General features: G+C 40.8%; 1 protein-coding gene across 2 annotated transcripts in view; it reads right to left on the bottom strand.

Annotated features, from left to right (window-relative positions):
- ST6GALNAC3 (ST6 N-acetylgalactosaminide alpha-2,6-sialyltransferase 3) overlaps nt 1-13,231 on the bottom strand; it is a 530,323-nt gene that overhangs the window by 341,225 nt on the left and 175,867 nt on the right. The gene's annotated exons all lie outside the window — the stretch shown is intronic.

The raw sequence follows: 13,231 nt of genomic DNA, 5'->3' as shown, positions 1-13,231 counted from the left end.
TTAGCTCTCCAAATGGCACACTAGGTATTCATTCATCAAAAATAATAAATGCTGGGGCGCCTGGTTGGCTCAGTGGGTTAAAGCCTCTGCCTTTGGTTTGGGTCATGATCTCCGGGTCCTGGGATCGAGCCCCACATCGGGCTCTCGGCTCAGCGGGGAGCCTGCTTCCCCCTCTCTCTCTGCCTTCCTCTCTGCCTACTTGTGATCTCTCTGTCAAATAAATAAATAAAATCTTAAAAATAATAATAATAATAATAATAAATGCTGAAAAGACCATAGAAGAAACATAATCCATGCATTCCAACTAGAAAGGAAGCACTTAGTTTGTAGATGAAAGCAGTAGCTTCTAGTCTTTCCTTACTCTGTTAGCAACATACTCACACAAAAGGTAGAGCTTTACAAGGGTTGAAATAAATATAAATAGGAGTTCTGACATTTTTTCCAACTTTCTGCTTTGGCATCACTGTCTCAAATGTCAGCACGGTGAAAGAGAGAGACAGTAAAAAAAGAAATGGATAGAGCAGGAGACAGAGGCAAGAGAAATAAAGGAAGAGAAGTGGAGGTAGCTGGTGAGTAGAGGAACAGCAGAGAGAATGACAGATGAAAGGAGAAGAGATGGGGCAGGGGTGAGGCAAAAAAGAGAGGAGGGGAGACAGAAAAAGTGTTTATCGAGCACCCAGTTTCTCAAAAAGCTGTCATGCTGGAAAGTATTTAAAGCTCCTCTGCTTGAAAAAACCCTTATCTCCACCCTGTTTCTGAAACTGCATCTGTGAAGAGGATCTCTACTGAGACTTCATCTGTGGATTCTGGAGAGACCCAGGTGAGGCTCCCAAGGTCAGCATGCCTCGGGAGTGACAGTGAGGCTCAGACTTGAACAAGGGGGACCAGGCACAGGGAGAAGAGGGGGACAGGGATGCTCCTGAGGCCATGGGTACAGAGGACTCTGTTTCTGCACGTTGGACAGCAGCTGGCAGACACTACTCTGGCACCCTCAAGTGCTGTACTCACTCAATTACCACCACTCCCTGCCTCTGACAAGCCATCAACAACACTAATCATCTCTTCCCCACAAAAGAGTCCTCCTTCCCATTTCTTCTGGAACAACATCCCCCGAAGCTCTGGAGGCCTGTTGGATAGTGCAGGTTGATTGATAACAACTGTGTCTTCCAGCAGAAGATTCCACCCATGAGGATCCCAGATGGCGAGATGACTTGCGGTAATTTTCTCACTGAAGAACACTGGGCTCAGGCATCCAGGCCGTATTCAGCAGAGAATCCTTTCCAGCCGAATCCACAGAGGAGACTTTTTATGGCCATAAGCCTTTACTCGAGTTGTTATCGGAGTTTTCCATCACTGGCTGTTTAAGAAAATATTAAGATGCTCCACACAGACTTCTGCTTTACAATTTCAGTTCCCCAGACTGGCTACGTGTACTGGCACACAGTCCAGGGAAAGCATGCCGGTAATGCCTGCTATCTGCTTCCTCGTGTGTGCAAAAATTCTTCCCGGGGGTCAGTTGGCCTCTTCAGTGAGCATCAGGGACAAGGAGTAGGATAAAGTGCTATCCAACCTCTGCTGACTTGGAGGGGGTGGTAACGGGTCCAGGTGGGCAGGGTCACATAATTGGGCTACAGAATGGATTATCCATTCTGGTCATTCTACTCAATGCTTAGAAAACTCTAAACATCCTTTTTGCCTGAGGGAATGATGAATAAAACTGTATAATGAATAAAACCACTTTGGAATGAAACTCTCCTCATTTTAAATCCTGGCTTTGCCATAAACACGTTAATGGACTTTGAGCCCTAAACCTTGGTTTCCTTGTCACTGAAACAGGAGAACCAACACCTACCTTGAAAGGTGGGGTTTAGTAAAATCATGTAGATGTGGCAGGCAAATTTACTAAAATTACTTTTCAATTGTATTTTTCTATCTTTAGTTCTTTGTTCCTTCTCCTTTCAAGCAACTAAGCAAACTCTCATCCCTTGCCTCAGGACTTGAGCTAATCAAAAAGTAGCAGGTGAACAGGTATCAAAGGCCCTTCTTATATAAACACTAAAGGCCACTGGAAGGAAAAAAAAGCCCAGCAATATTTTGAACATGTGATGTTGAAAGATACCATTTATAATAGCAACTAAAGACAGAAAGACCTAAATTAGTAAAGATATAAATAGATAAAGCTATAGAAAAATTCAATGTTCTATCATGAAAATATCAATTCTCCCCCAAATCTATAATTATAATGTATAATCTCAGTAACAATATTGGAAATTTTCAAGCCCATTATAAAGTTTATGCAAAAGAACAAAGGGCCAAAAATGGCCAAGACACTATGGAAGAACAAGGTACAGGGTTCAGGAGGTGGTAAGAGACCTGCCTGATTAGATTTTTTTTTTTTTTAAGATTTTATTTATTTATGAGAGAGAGAGAGAGAGCGAGCACAGGCAGACAGAATGGCAGGCAGAGGCAGAGGGAGAAGCAGGCTCCCTGCAAAGCAAGGAGCCCGATGTGGGACTCGATCCCAGGATGCTGGGATCATGACCTGAGCCGAAGGCAGCTGCTTAACCAACTGAGCCACCCAGGCGTCCCTGCCTGATTAGATTTAAAGCTAGTGACAGTGTGCTGCTGCCACGAAGACAGACAAACACACAATGAAGAGCCCAGAAAGGGGTCCACACATATATGGAAACTTGACAGGTAACAGAGATGCCCTTGCAGATCACTGGGAAAAGATAAATGGTGCTAAGACAATAAATAGCCATATTCAAAAAATACATGGAATAGGATCTCTCATTCATGCCAGGTCAATTAAAGATGGGTGTGTGTGTGTGTGTGTGTGTGTGTGTGTGTGTGCGCGCGTGTGTGTAAAATGCAGTTGGCATATGAAACAATTTTTATAAGGCATCAAACTATAAACCAGATGGAATAGTTTGATGGATTTAATCATCTAAAACTTTTTTAACTAATTAAAAGACATTATTTTTTTAAGTGAAAATATAAATCACCAACTCGGAGAAGATACTGTAACATAAATAACCAACACTGGATTAGTAAACACAATATATAAGAACTTCTGTAAGTCAACTTAGAGAAGAAAAACAACCCAAAAGCAAAATGGGTGAAAGACACAAACGGATAGTTCATAGAAGAGGAAATAAATAAATAATAATATATAAATAATATATAAATATATAATATATAAATATATATACATATATAAATATAAATAAATAAATAAATAAAAATCTTTGTGACCTAATTAATGTGTCAAGAAAGTAAACTGAATCACAATTTACACAGACCAAACTGGCAATTATTTAAACTCCTGACAAAATCAAGTATTGGGAAAGAGGTGGAACAACAGCATATCTTATACTCTGCTTGTATTGAAAAGAATTTCATCCTATTCTGGAAAATAACTTTGCATTATCTAGTAATATTAAAAACTATGCATGATCGGGGCACCTGGGTGGTTCAGTCAGTTAAACATCTGACTCTTGATTTTGGTTCAGGGTATGATCTCAGTGTTGTGAGATTGAGCCCCATGTCCAGGCTCAGCACTGGGCATAGAGCCTGCTTAAGACTCTCTCTCCCTCTTTCTCTGCCCCTACTCACCCTCCATGCTCTATTTCTCTGTCTTTTTTAAAAAAAAAAAAAAAAGAGGGGTGCCTGGGTGGCTCAGTGGGTTAAAGCCTCTGCTTGCAGCTCAGGTCATGATCCCAGGGTCCTGGGATTGAGCCCCGCATCAGGCTCTCTGCTCCGCAGGGAGCCTGCTTCCTCCTCTCTCTGCCTGCCTCTCTACCTACTTGTGATCTTTGACTGTAGAATAAATAAATAAAATCTTTAAAAAAAAAAAGAAAAGAAAAGAAAAGAAAGTGCATGATTTCAGTTAGCAATGTCATTCTCAAATATAAGTGTACTTGTGGGAACTCCTTCCACGTAGGCACCAGGATGCCTAAGAGATGTCTGGCAGCATTACTCATATAAGTCTCAAACTGGAACCAACTAAAGGTCTAACAACAGTAGACAGATGAACAAATTGTGGTTTAATGACACAATGAAATGCTCTAACACAATGAAAACATCTATCGACATAGATGAATCCCATAAACGATATGGATGAAAAAGGCAAGGTGTAGAAGGATATGCACAGACGTTATCTTTTCTATAAAATTCAAAATCATATAATGCTAATATATTGTTTGGGATTGTATAGAAAAGCAAGATATTAATAAGCACAAAGAAACCTTATCTCAGGCAGTGAATGTGGGAGGTACCACAACAAGTGAAGACTAGAAGTGGCCTCCAATGGAACTGGTAGTACTCGAGCTCTTAAGCTGGGTGGTAGCTCTATGGGTTTGTATTACATATATTATTCTTCAAATATCTTATATGTTACATACCGTTTTATATGTATAAAATATTTCAAAATAATTTTAATGAACTTGTGAGATCCAAGGAAGGCCAATAACAAGTTAATAGGAATTTGATAGGAGAGGAATTCTTTAAATTCTGAGAAGGTACCCCAAGCCAAATGGTTGTCTCTCCGTCTGGAAGATGTGGCATGCAAATAAAACGCCTGGAATCGCTTTAGCTAAAATCGCCCCACCCTCCAAAAAGGAATAGCTCTGAGGATCAACCTCATTAGTCAACACAACACAGAAGAATTAAGCCAGTACCACAGGGACACTGGTAAACTACTGAATCAAACCAATCCGAAAGCTTGCACTAGCAGCGGATAAGCTAGATATAGAAGTCAGTAAATCCCCTTGTTGTCTAAAAAAACATAAATACTGGGGGCACCTTGGTGGCTCAACTGGCTAAGTGTCCGACTCTTGGTTTTGACTCAGGTCATGATATCGGGACCGTGAGGTCAAGCCCCAAGTTGAGCTCCACGTTCAGCACAGAGTCTGTTGAGATTCTCTCTTCATCCCTCTCCCTGCCGTTCTTCCCCTCCCCCTTCTCATGCGCTCTCTCACTCGCTCTCGCTCTCTCGCTCTCAAATAAATAAAAATCTTTAAGAGAAAAAAGTACTGGAGGAGGTAATCTTCTCAAACACTAAGAAAACCATCAAGCAAAAAGAAAACATCTAGAGCCACATCTCCAGCAGTAGAGACTCCAGTATTAACCAGGAAAGACCCAAGGATGGTGGCATCTGGGACCAGAGACAACTGGCCAAGTGTAGACAAATGAGCAACGATCAGAACTTTGGCACAGCACCAACAAAGGTCAATGTTAGACCCCCCACCACCTAAGAGGGATGGGGCTTTAAAATCAGAATTTAACATTTTGAAAAATAAAATGTTCTTGTATATTTGAGTTTGTAGTTGAAAAATGAAATGTATTTCTTGCATATTTGAGTTTGTAGACCAAGATTCAAATCAGCTACACTGGCAAAGCTCCAACACAGAATTTCTCAAAGTAAGCTTTAGAAAGCCCTACTCTCTCATGAAGAAAGGTTTCATGGTTATGCAGGTTTAGGAAATGTATGCTACAACCTGTTCCTATTGATTCATAATGCACCTTAGAATATTAAAGCCCCGCAATGAATCTTTCCCTAAATGCATTTAAGCAATGAACTTTTCTAAAGGAACATCTATCACAAGCTGAGAAACTGTAATTGCTAAACACATTTTAGAAAACACCGTCTCCATAGAGCATAGGCAGCTGGCCTCTCTGTCTACAGGGACACCATATTGTCATCCTTTCACTCTGTGTACAAAGCAGAACTCCAGGCTCCATTTATTGCCCCCTCAGAGAGTGACAATGTTCCATTTCCTAGTGAAGCAATGGCCTTCCACCAGGTTTGCATTCACCACAAGATGAAGTTTGACATTCCCCAATTTTGAATGCTTCTGCTGTCACAGTAACAAACTGTTGGTGAAAGTCTCCACCAGTAACCATTAAATCATATGAATTTGTCAAGAAAACAGTAAGAGAGCCCTCTGGAAAAGCATCCCCTTTCGACCCCCAGACCCTTAAAATGCCTGTGTTTGCATTTACTCTTTCCTTCAGAGATTAGAAATCAGACAGAGAGGACTGGGGCTAGCATCTTAAAAATAATATCAGAATAATATTAGAATTTAATAGGTTCTGACTATAGAACTGCTGACATTCTTTTATTGATTGAATAAATTTGGGCCACAGAAATAGCTTTAACTCATGTTCCACTCAAGGTTTTTGAACTGCTTACTAGTGGATTCCTGATGTGGAATGATGAGTAATGGGAGAGGAGGCTGATCGGAGATAAGGTTGAACAAAGTAAAATGCCTGAATTCCTGGAGGCTGGGAGAGGCTGGGGGCAAACTTGTGAAGACTGCTCATGTTTGCTCCAGCACGCTGTGTTGTTAAGAGTTACAGAGACAGATTTCATAGCTGGATCCTTCAACCTCACTTTGCATTGCAGGTGTTTTTTCAGAAGGCTCTCGGTAAATTAGAATTTTTATAAAAACTTTAAAAATTGAGTATGAGTTGGAATATGTTCAGAGCCTAGTACTGAGTTGGAGAATTAGGATAAACTTGCTTAAATAATACATAATATATGTGTACCCACAACTGCACACATACATAATCGAAGCAGAGTTTTTCTGAGACGACAACTAAGTAAAATTCTCTCCGTCAATATCTTTTACAAAGATTAAAAAGGAAAAATACTACAATATTAACTATGTCTGGTTTAGATGTTGTAATTATGGCTAGTCTTTTTCTCACTTTTAGTTTTATGTATGCTCCAAAGTTTCTGTGATAAATGGGACTCTCACTTCTGAGCCATAAAATGTGTTCCCACTGAACAAAGCAGTGAGGTGCCACCACTGGCTTTGGAAACAGCCAAAGAGACTTTATTTTTACAATAGACCTCCATAGTATCTAAAGCACAAGAGTGAGTATAACAAAATTTATTTACACATCTTGAATGGGTATTTAGATAGTTTCCAATTGTTCCTTATTTGTAAATCAGGCTATGATGTAAATCTTGGCTCAAATTTTAGCTTTTTCTTTTTTGAATAAAGTCTCAAAATTAAGATTAATGGATGATTATTAATATCCTAAAAACCTCAACGCATATTGTATATCGCTTTCCAGATTAATATATCAGGAAATGTTTCTACCAAGAATGTACAAGTGGGTCTGTCTTGTTAGCTTTAAGTATTAAAGATTTTATTTAACCTTTGTCAATTTGACAAATAGAAAATGGTGTCTCAGTCTAGTTTAGTTCTTTTTCTTTGATTACTAGAAGGATATACCTTTTCCTGTAAGTTTATTTGCCATTTCTGTTTCCTCTTTTATAAATTGTGACTGCTTCCTCTCAACTTCATTATCCATTAATGTTTGGGTTTTGGGTTTTTTCCCCTCAAGATATATATAAGCTTTTTTACATTAAGTTTATTCACCTTTTGTCAAATATGTGTTTTTCTGGTTGTGTTTTAATTTTTTTGTGATAAATATTGTGATTTTTTCCCCTATTTTTTCTTTGCTCTTAAACCCTTAAAGTCCTTCTCTATTCAGTGATCAAATAAATATTCACTAAATTTCCTCAGAGTTTTTTACTTTTTTTTTTCATTTAAATTCTAATCCATTGAGATTTTTATTTCTGTCTATGATATGAGATGAAAATAGAACTTGATGTTTCCCCAGATATCTAATTTTCTCAACATTCTTTTCCTGGCAATACTTTCTTTATCAAATATATTAAATTATTCTATATACCAAGATGTATTTCTCTTATAATAGAAAAAAGTTATAATTTTTTTAGGTTTATAAATGTAATGAACATCTTGTCACTGAAAGGACCATAACTGAACCCTCTGAATACTTTTTCAAATGGGTCTCTTCTCCCCACACCTTCCCCTTTTATCTGTTATGTAAACATTGATCCATCCATCAAGTAGCCCAAAGCAAAGTAGAGACTCCTGTTCCCATTGTATGTAGGCTGTCTGTTACCCATCACTTCACTGCAGTACCCACCAAACTAGTGAGGGCAATGTGCTACTCCTTATCCCCTTGACATTCACAATTCCTATGGCACACACACTGACTGGGTCAATCGGTCCCAAGGGTGTTCTGTGGGGTGGCTGAGGCAGGAAAGACTTGAAGTTTAAGAAGTGGACACTTGACTAAAGAGATGACAGAAATAGTAAAATGAATACCTCAAGTTGCCTCCTTGGAACGAAATTAAAAAGAGCATTCTAACTCTGCTGGTGCTCACTCAGAGTGACATTAAATGGAAAAGTGACTCATGGTTCAAGCACAAATGTAATGAAAGAACACTGGACTACAAACAGGGAAACGTGAGGTTCTGATCCTGATTTTGCCTCTAAGGACCTTGGACAACTCAATGAACTTCCCATGACCTTGAATCTCTCATCTGTAAAATGAAGGGCTTGACTATTAAAGGATGCAGTTTGGAAGTTCACAGGCCAATTGTGCAAATGTATTTAGTTTGGCTCACATAATGTTTTAATTTCTTTTAACGCAATGGAGCATAACATTCTGTTCCTAAAAGCCCCTATCGTCATGCAGTTGGTTTCACTTACTTATTTCCCTATCTGGCCTTGGAAGGGAGTTAAATAATCCCTAAAGTCCCTTCTTATGTTATAAGTTTATAAATCTATCAGAAACCTATGTTAACTGTGCCTGAGAAACACCCTGGAATTTGACCACTTCTTACCACCTGCACAGCTTCCACCTTGCGCCAAGCCACCTGCTTCTCTCACCGGGATTATTGTCATGGCTTCCTAATGGGTCCCTAGGCATCCAGCCCAGCTCCTCCATGGTCATTTCCCAATAAAACAGCCAGTCTCATCTTTTTAAAATATAAATAAAGTCATCACTCAAATGTCACCTAATCAATCAGGGATACCTACTCTGACTACCCTGTTTGAAACAGCAATCCCTTTCCCCATGCTCCTGATCACCCTTCATTTTCCACACAGAAGCGTCCCCTTCTCACATACTATGTAATGTCCTTCTATACTGTGGGTTTAGCTTGTCCAACTAGAGTGTAACAGCACGGAAGACAGGAATTTGTATCTGCTTTGTTTAGTGGTTGTTATAGCCCCAGTGGCACACAGGAGGTACTCAGTAAATAATTGTGAATAATTAGGACACCAAGAAAAATTTATCTCCTAGAATAAGTTCTTCTGGTTGCAAGAAGTAACGTCAGTTAAGTGTCATTTCAAAATGGAGCAAAGTTTTCTGTCTTCTAAACTTTACTATTACAGCAAAGCACTTTACACCTACTCTGCAGCCTGGAAAATTCTCCGCAAGCAAGTCACTTGCCAAATCAATGAGGGTTAGGGAGGCTTTCATGTGATAAGCAGGCTGGTCCTTTATTAGCAGTAGCCTACAAAGACAGGAGTTCAAACAGAAGGGAGACTTCTTTTCCACAGCCATCAAGGAAGGAATCGATAGGAGGATTAATTTATAAAACAAACAAGGCAGCCGGTCCCAAAAAGCAGGCTCGGCGATGCTCATATGAAATAGGTCAAAGTTCCATGATATCATCCATGTTCTTTGAGCCCATTATCCCTCGGGGCCATCTCCAAGTCTGTTTGCTAAATTCCAGGCATGCTGACAGTAAGATCTTTTGTTTCTCAAGAGTAATACATCCTCTTTCAAAGACTAGAAAAGGTCAAATCTGCCTCTCAAACTACCCCTGCCACCCCCCACCCTCCAAAAAAACCCCAAACCCTGAGCTGCTTGCAACAGCTTTTGGATAAATCTCTTTCAAGTGTGGGCGGAATGAGGACATGCTCCTCTTGCAAAGGTGACCAACATCACTCCTCCTCCTCCAACCCCTGGGGATCTCTGTCATCCCCTCCTTCTGTCCCTTACCGCACCTTTCATCAACTGAGGGTGTGGCTAAAGTCTCTTCACAGACTTCAACGCAGACCAGACTGATAAAATCCAGAAACAAAGACATAATATAGAGAGATGGGAGGAACCATTATAAGGCTGCCTACTTTTTATTTCATCAAGCAAATGGACTCTTTCTAAAAAGACCTCTTCTGCTGGATATTCTGACAAATGCCCAGGAAACACTAGGTACATAATCCCAAAATAAGTTTAGTAATTTCAACTTGATGAAATACTTGTTTTTCTCTCACAGCATGAGATGTAGGTCAGAGAAATTCTTCCCAGGAACCAGCATTTGGGGAGCACCAATGTAAATGCTCCTGAATCCCTCATCTGGAGATAAAACCTCAGAGTCAGCCTGACATTGGGAGCAGGGCTCTGATTTTCAACTTGATGCCTTTATAAGGACAAAAGAAAAGAACTGGGCCTTCCTGGGTTTCAGGCACACATACATTTAGATTCCCCACTAAATCACAAGGCTCTGAAGCAAGTAATCTGGGAGAGAAGACAGAGCTCATTAGTAAGGTCCTGGATTTTGAACGGTGTATTCATAGTGGATACGACACCACCCGGATCTATACAGAACTAAGCAACTAGTTTTCCTTCTTCCTATTCCTTTCCGAATCCCTCAACCGCTTTTGCTGATCAGCAAACAGCACTTGGCAAGTGACCAAATATGCATGGCCTTATACTAAGAGAGCCACGGTAGGATAGTCAATCCCATTATAACTGGGCAGCTACCAAATAAAACTTTAAAGCAGACAGTGTAAACCAGTGGTGCACAGGCTGTGTATGGCAACCAAGTATTTGGGGGTGGGGGTGGGGATGAGGAGGTACGAGGGAATATACATACGTGTGTGTGTACACACACACACACACACACACACACACACACAACTTGCTGACTATGTTTAAAAATTATGGTATTTACTTAAGACCGGATTTGACTTGTCTTAAAAAAAAAAAAAAATCTAAAAATTTTGGCAACCATGGGCTCTCATTCTAGTGCGGCCACCAGTGCCTGGAGGTGTGCACAGACAGGTCATGCCCTCTTCCCTGGGCTGAGTCATTTCATTACCTGCCTGGAGGCTGGAAGCTTCTGAGTTGATGACCCTTGGTTTCACATATAGAAGGTTATTTATACTGCCTAATCCCTACAAGGATTGAAAGAGGCTTAGAAGAGACAGGCAACAAGAAGAAAGCAGAGGGAGGAAAAGCAACAAGGCAATAAAGCCAGGAATGGGGTCATGACCCACAGTGTCCACCACAGAGGCCTATCCTTAGCGGGAGATGGGCTGCGAATTTCACTCCCAACCTATCCACAGCTGACCACAGCTTAGAGCCTGAGACCCAAACAAAGTCAAATTTCCTGCCTTTAGTGAAATACACTCTTTCTATAAAGATACCAGTAAATCCCATGAAGCAATTAAACACGAGACAGCACTACACAGCACCATCAAGTGCCCAAATATGTGTGGTATTGGTGACAGAGTAACCTGGGTGGCCCCTTGAGGCACAAGGGTATGAAAGAGGAGCCCTCAGTTGGGCCTTGGAAGATGGGCACACCACCTTGAGCTGAATAAAGGAAAACAATAGCATCAAGACAAGAGGAAAGAAGGTTGGATTCATTCGGCTGTTAGACAATGCCCTTAATTTTCTTCCTGAAGTGTTTTCTTGATTTGGGTTGTTGTCAAACTATGGGAAATGCAAAGGTAGTTAAAAATGAAATGCCTCTTAGAGTTTAGTGCATAAGTACCTCAGCTTGGAGACTCGGGGACCCAATTTCTTTTTCTCTTCAAATCACGATTACTTGTGCATAACTGACTTGTTGGGTCCACGTGGAGGCTGCGGGGAAGGGCTGGCTGCCCTGGGCCACACTCAGAGCAACAGTCACTGTCCTTCCTGGCCCTGGACCCCCAGTGCTGTGTATGGCTTTTGCTTTCTCTCTCTCTTAAATCTTCAGTAAGCACCATCAAGACAAATACTGGCCACTCCTTGAAAATCCCACCTCCATTTCTGTGTGTCACTTGACGTAGAGCTTTATGTGGCCTGAGTGAAATTAGCAACAAATCCATCTGGCAAAGCAAAACAAATCCTGAATTAACAAACAGCGCCACTACCACTTCTCGGTTTATTAGTGGAGAAAGATATATTTCGTGCATTTTCTTCAGTTCAATATCTTATCTGTATCAAAATGAGGAACAAAGGGCTTATCACATCAATAATGGAATTTCAAGCCATTGTGGGGACAGGACTATACAGTTTTCTTCCCTACAGGAATGAAGATCTGTGAGCTCTCCAGGGAATGGACCCTCCAGACAAATCAATTAAAAAATTATAAAGCATTCTGGTGGCTGAGTCAGATGGACATAAGAACATTGCGTACTTCTTCCTCTCCTCTCTGTACTGCAGAAGGTAGAAAGTTGAAATCTTTTTTCATGAGATATCGACTACATCCTCGTATCAAAGCAGTCAGAGTCATTACAGAGACTGCCAGTATTTCTGTAAGAAACTCTATCTAGGGAGGATTTACAGAATATTGGCTGCTTTCGATTCACAAAGAGTTGATTTTAAAGCCAGGGTCTCCGTTGCCATGAATTCATTTCATTTGCATATCACACATAGTCAGAACAAAGCCATTTCTTGGGGCTCTGACCATAGCAGTTTTACAGGGGTGACAATTAAGGTAACAGTCTACTTCAGAAAATATGTGTGGTTTTTTTAATCTGAGAATCATGAAGATCAGATTCATACTCAGCCTCGGTACAAACATATTTTCCTTTCAGAAAATTGATCTTATTTTCAGTTGGGCCCTGAAGGAAAGTGGTAAAAGTACAGTAAGAGGAATGCAGCTGCTCTTCTCTGGTGGAGAAGGAAAGAGGGAAGAGAGAGGAAGATACGGTGAGGAATGCAGTTCTGCCTCATCTGACATTGAACAGCAGCAGGACAGAGCTCAGACAGGGTGAGAAGGCAGGGAACAGAGCAGGTGACTTAGCAAGATCCTAACTGAAGACGAGTGACCAAGTCCAGAGGGGTCACTATGACCTGGAAAGAGAAGATGGATAGTTCCACAGGTCCATCAAGCAAGGTGCATGACTAAGTGTCAGGCCTTGAGGACCCATAATCTGGAGAAGGTAACTGGGGACAAAGGGAGCAGGGACCTAAGTCAAAGAGGTCAGGGTACAGAAAAGAGATCTTAACACAGATGCTTTTCTGCCGCTGCCCCCGTATGGTATGCACGGGATAGCTAGTTTGTGCAGCATACCCTGAATGCCCCTGTTAGTTACTATCATGAGAATGTACAGGTACTGTCCTCCCTCCATACTCTCATCAAACAGATCATGTAGAAGAATGTGCTGTTCAGTATTCAAGGTCA

This window comes from Lontra canadensis, unplaced genomic scaffold (genome assembly GCF_010015895.1).
Source record: "Lontra canadensis isolate GAN:19392208 unplaced genomic scaffold, GSC_riverotter_1.0 scaffold40, whole genome shotgun sequence".
Classification (NCBI taxonomy): domain Eukaryota; kingdom Metazoa; phylum Chordata; class Mammalia; order Carnivora; family Mustelidae; genus Lontra; species Lontra canadensis.
Note: the sequence above shows the minus strand (reverse complement) of the source record. Positions and strands in the feature narration are given on the sequence as shown.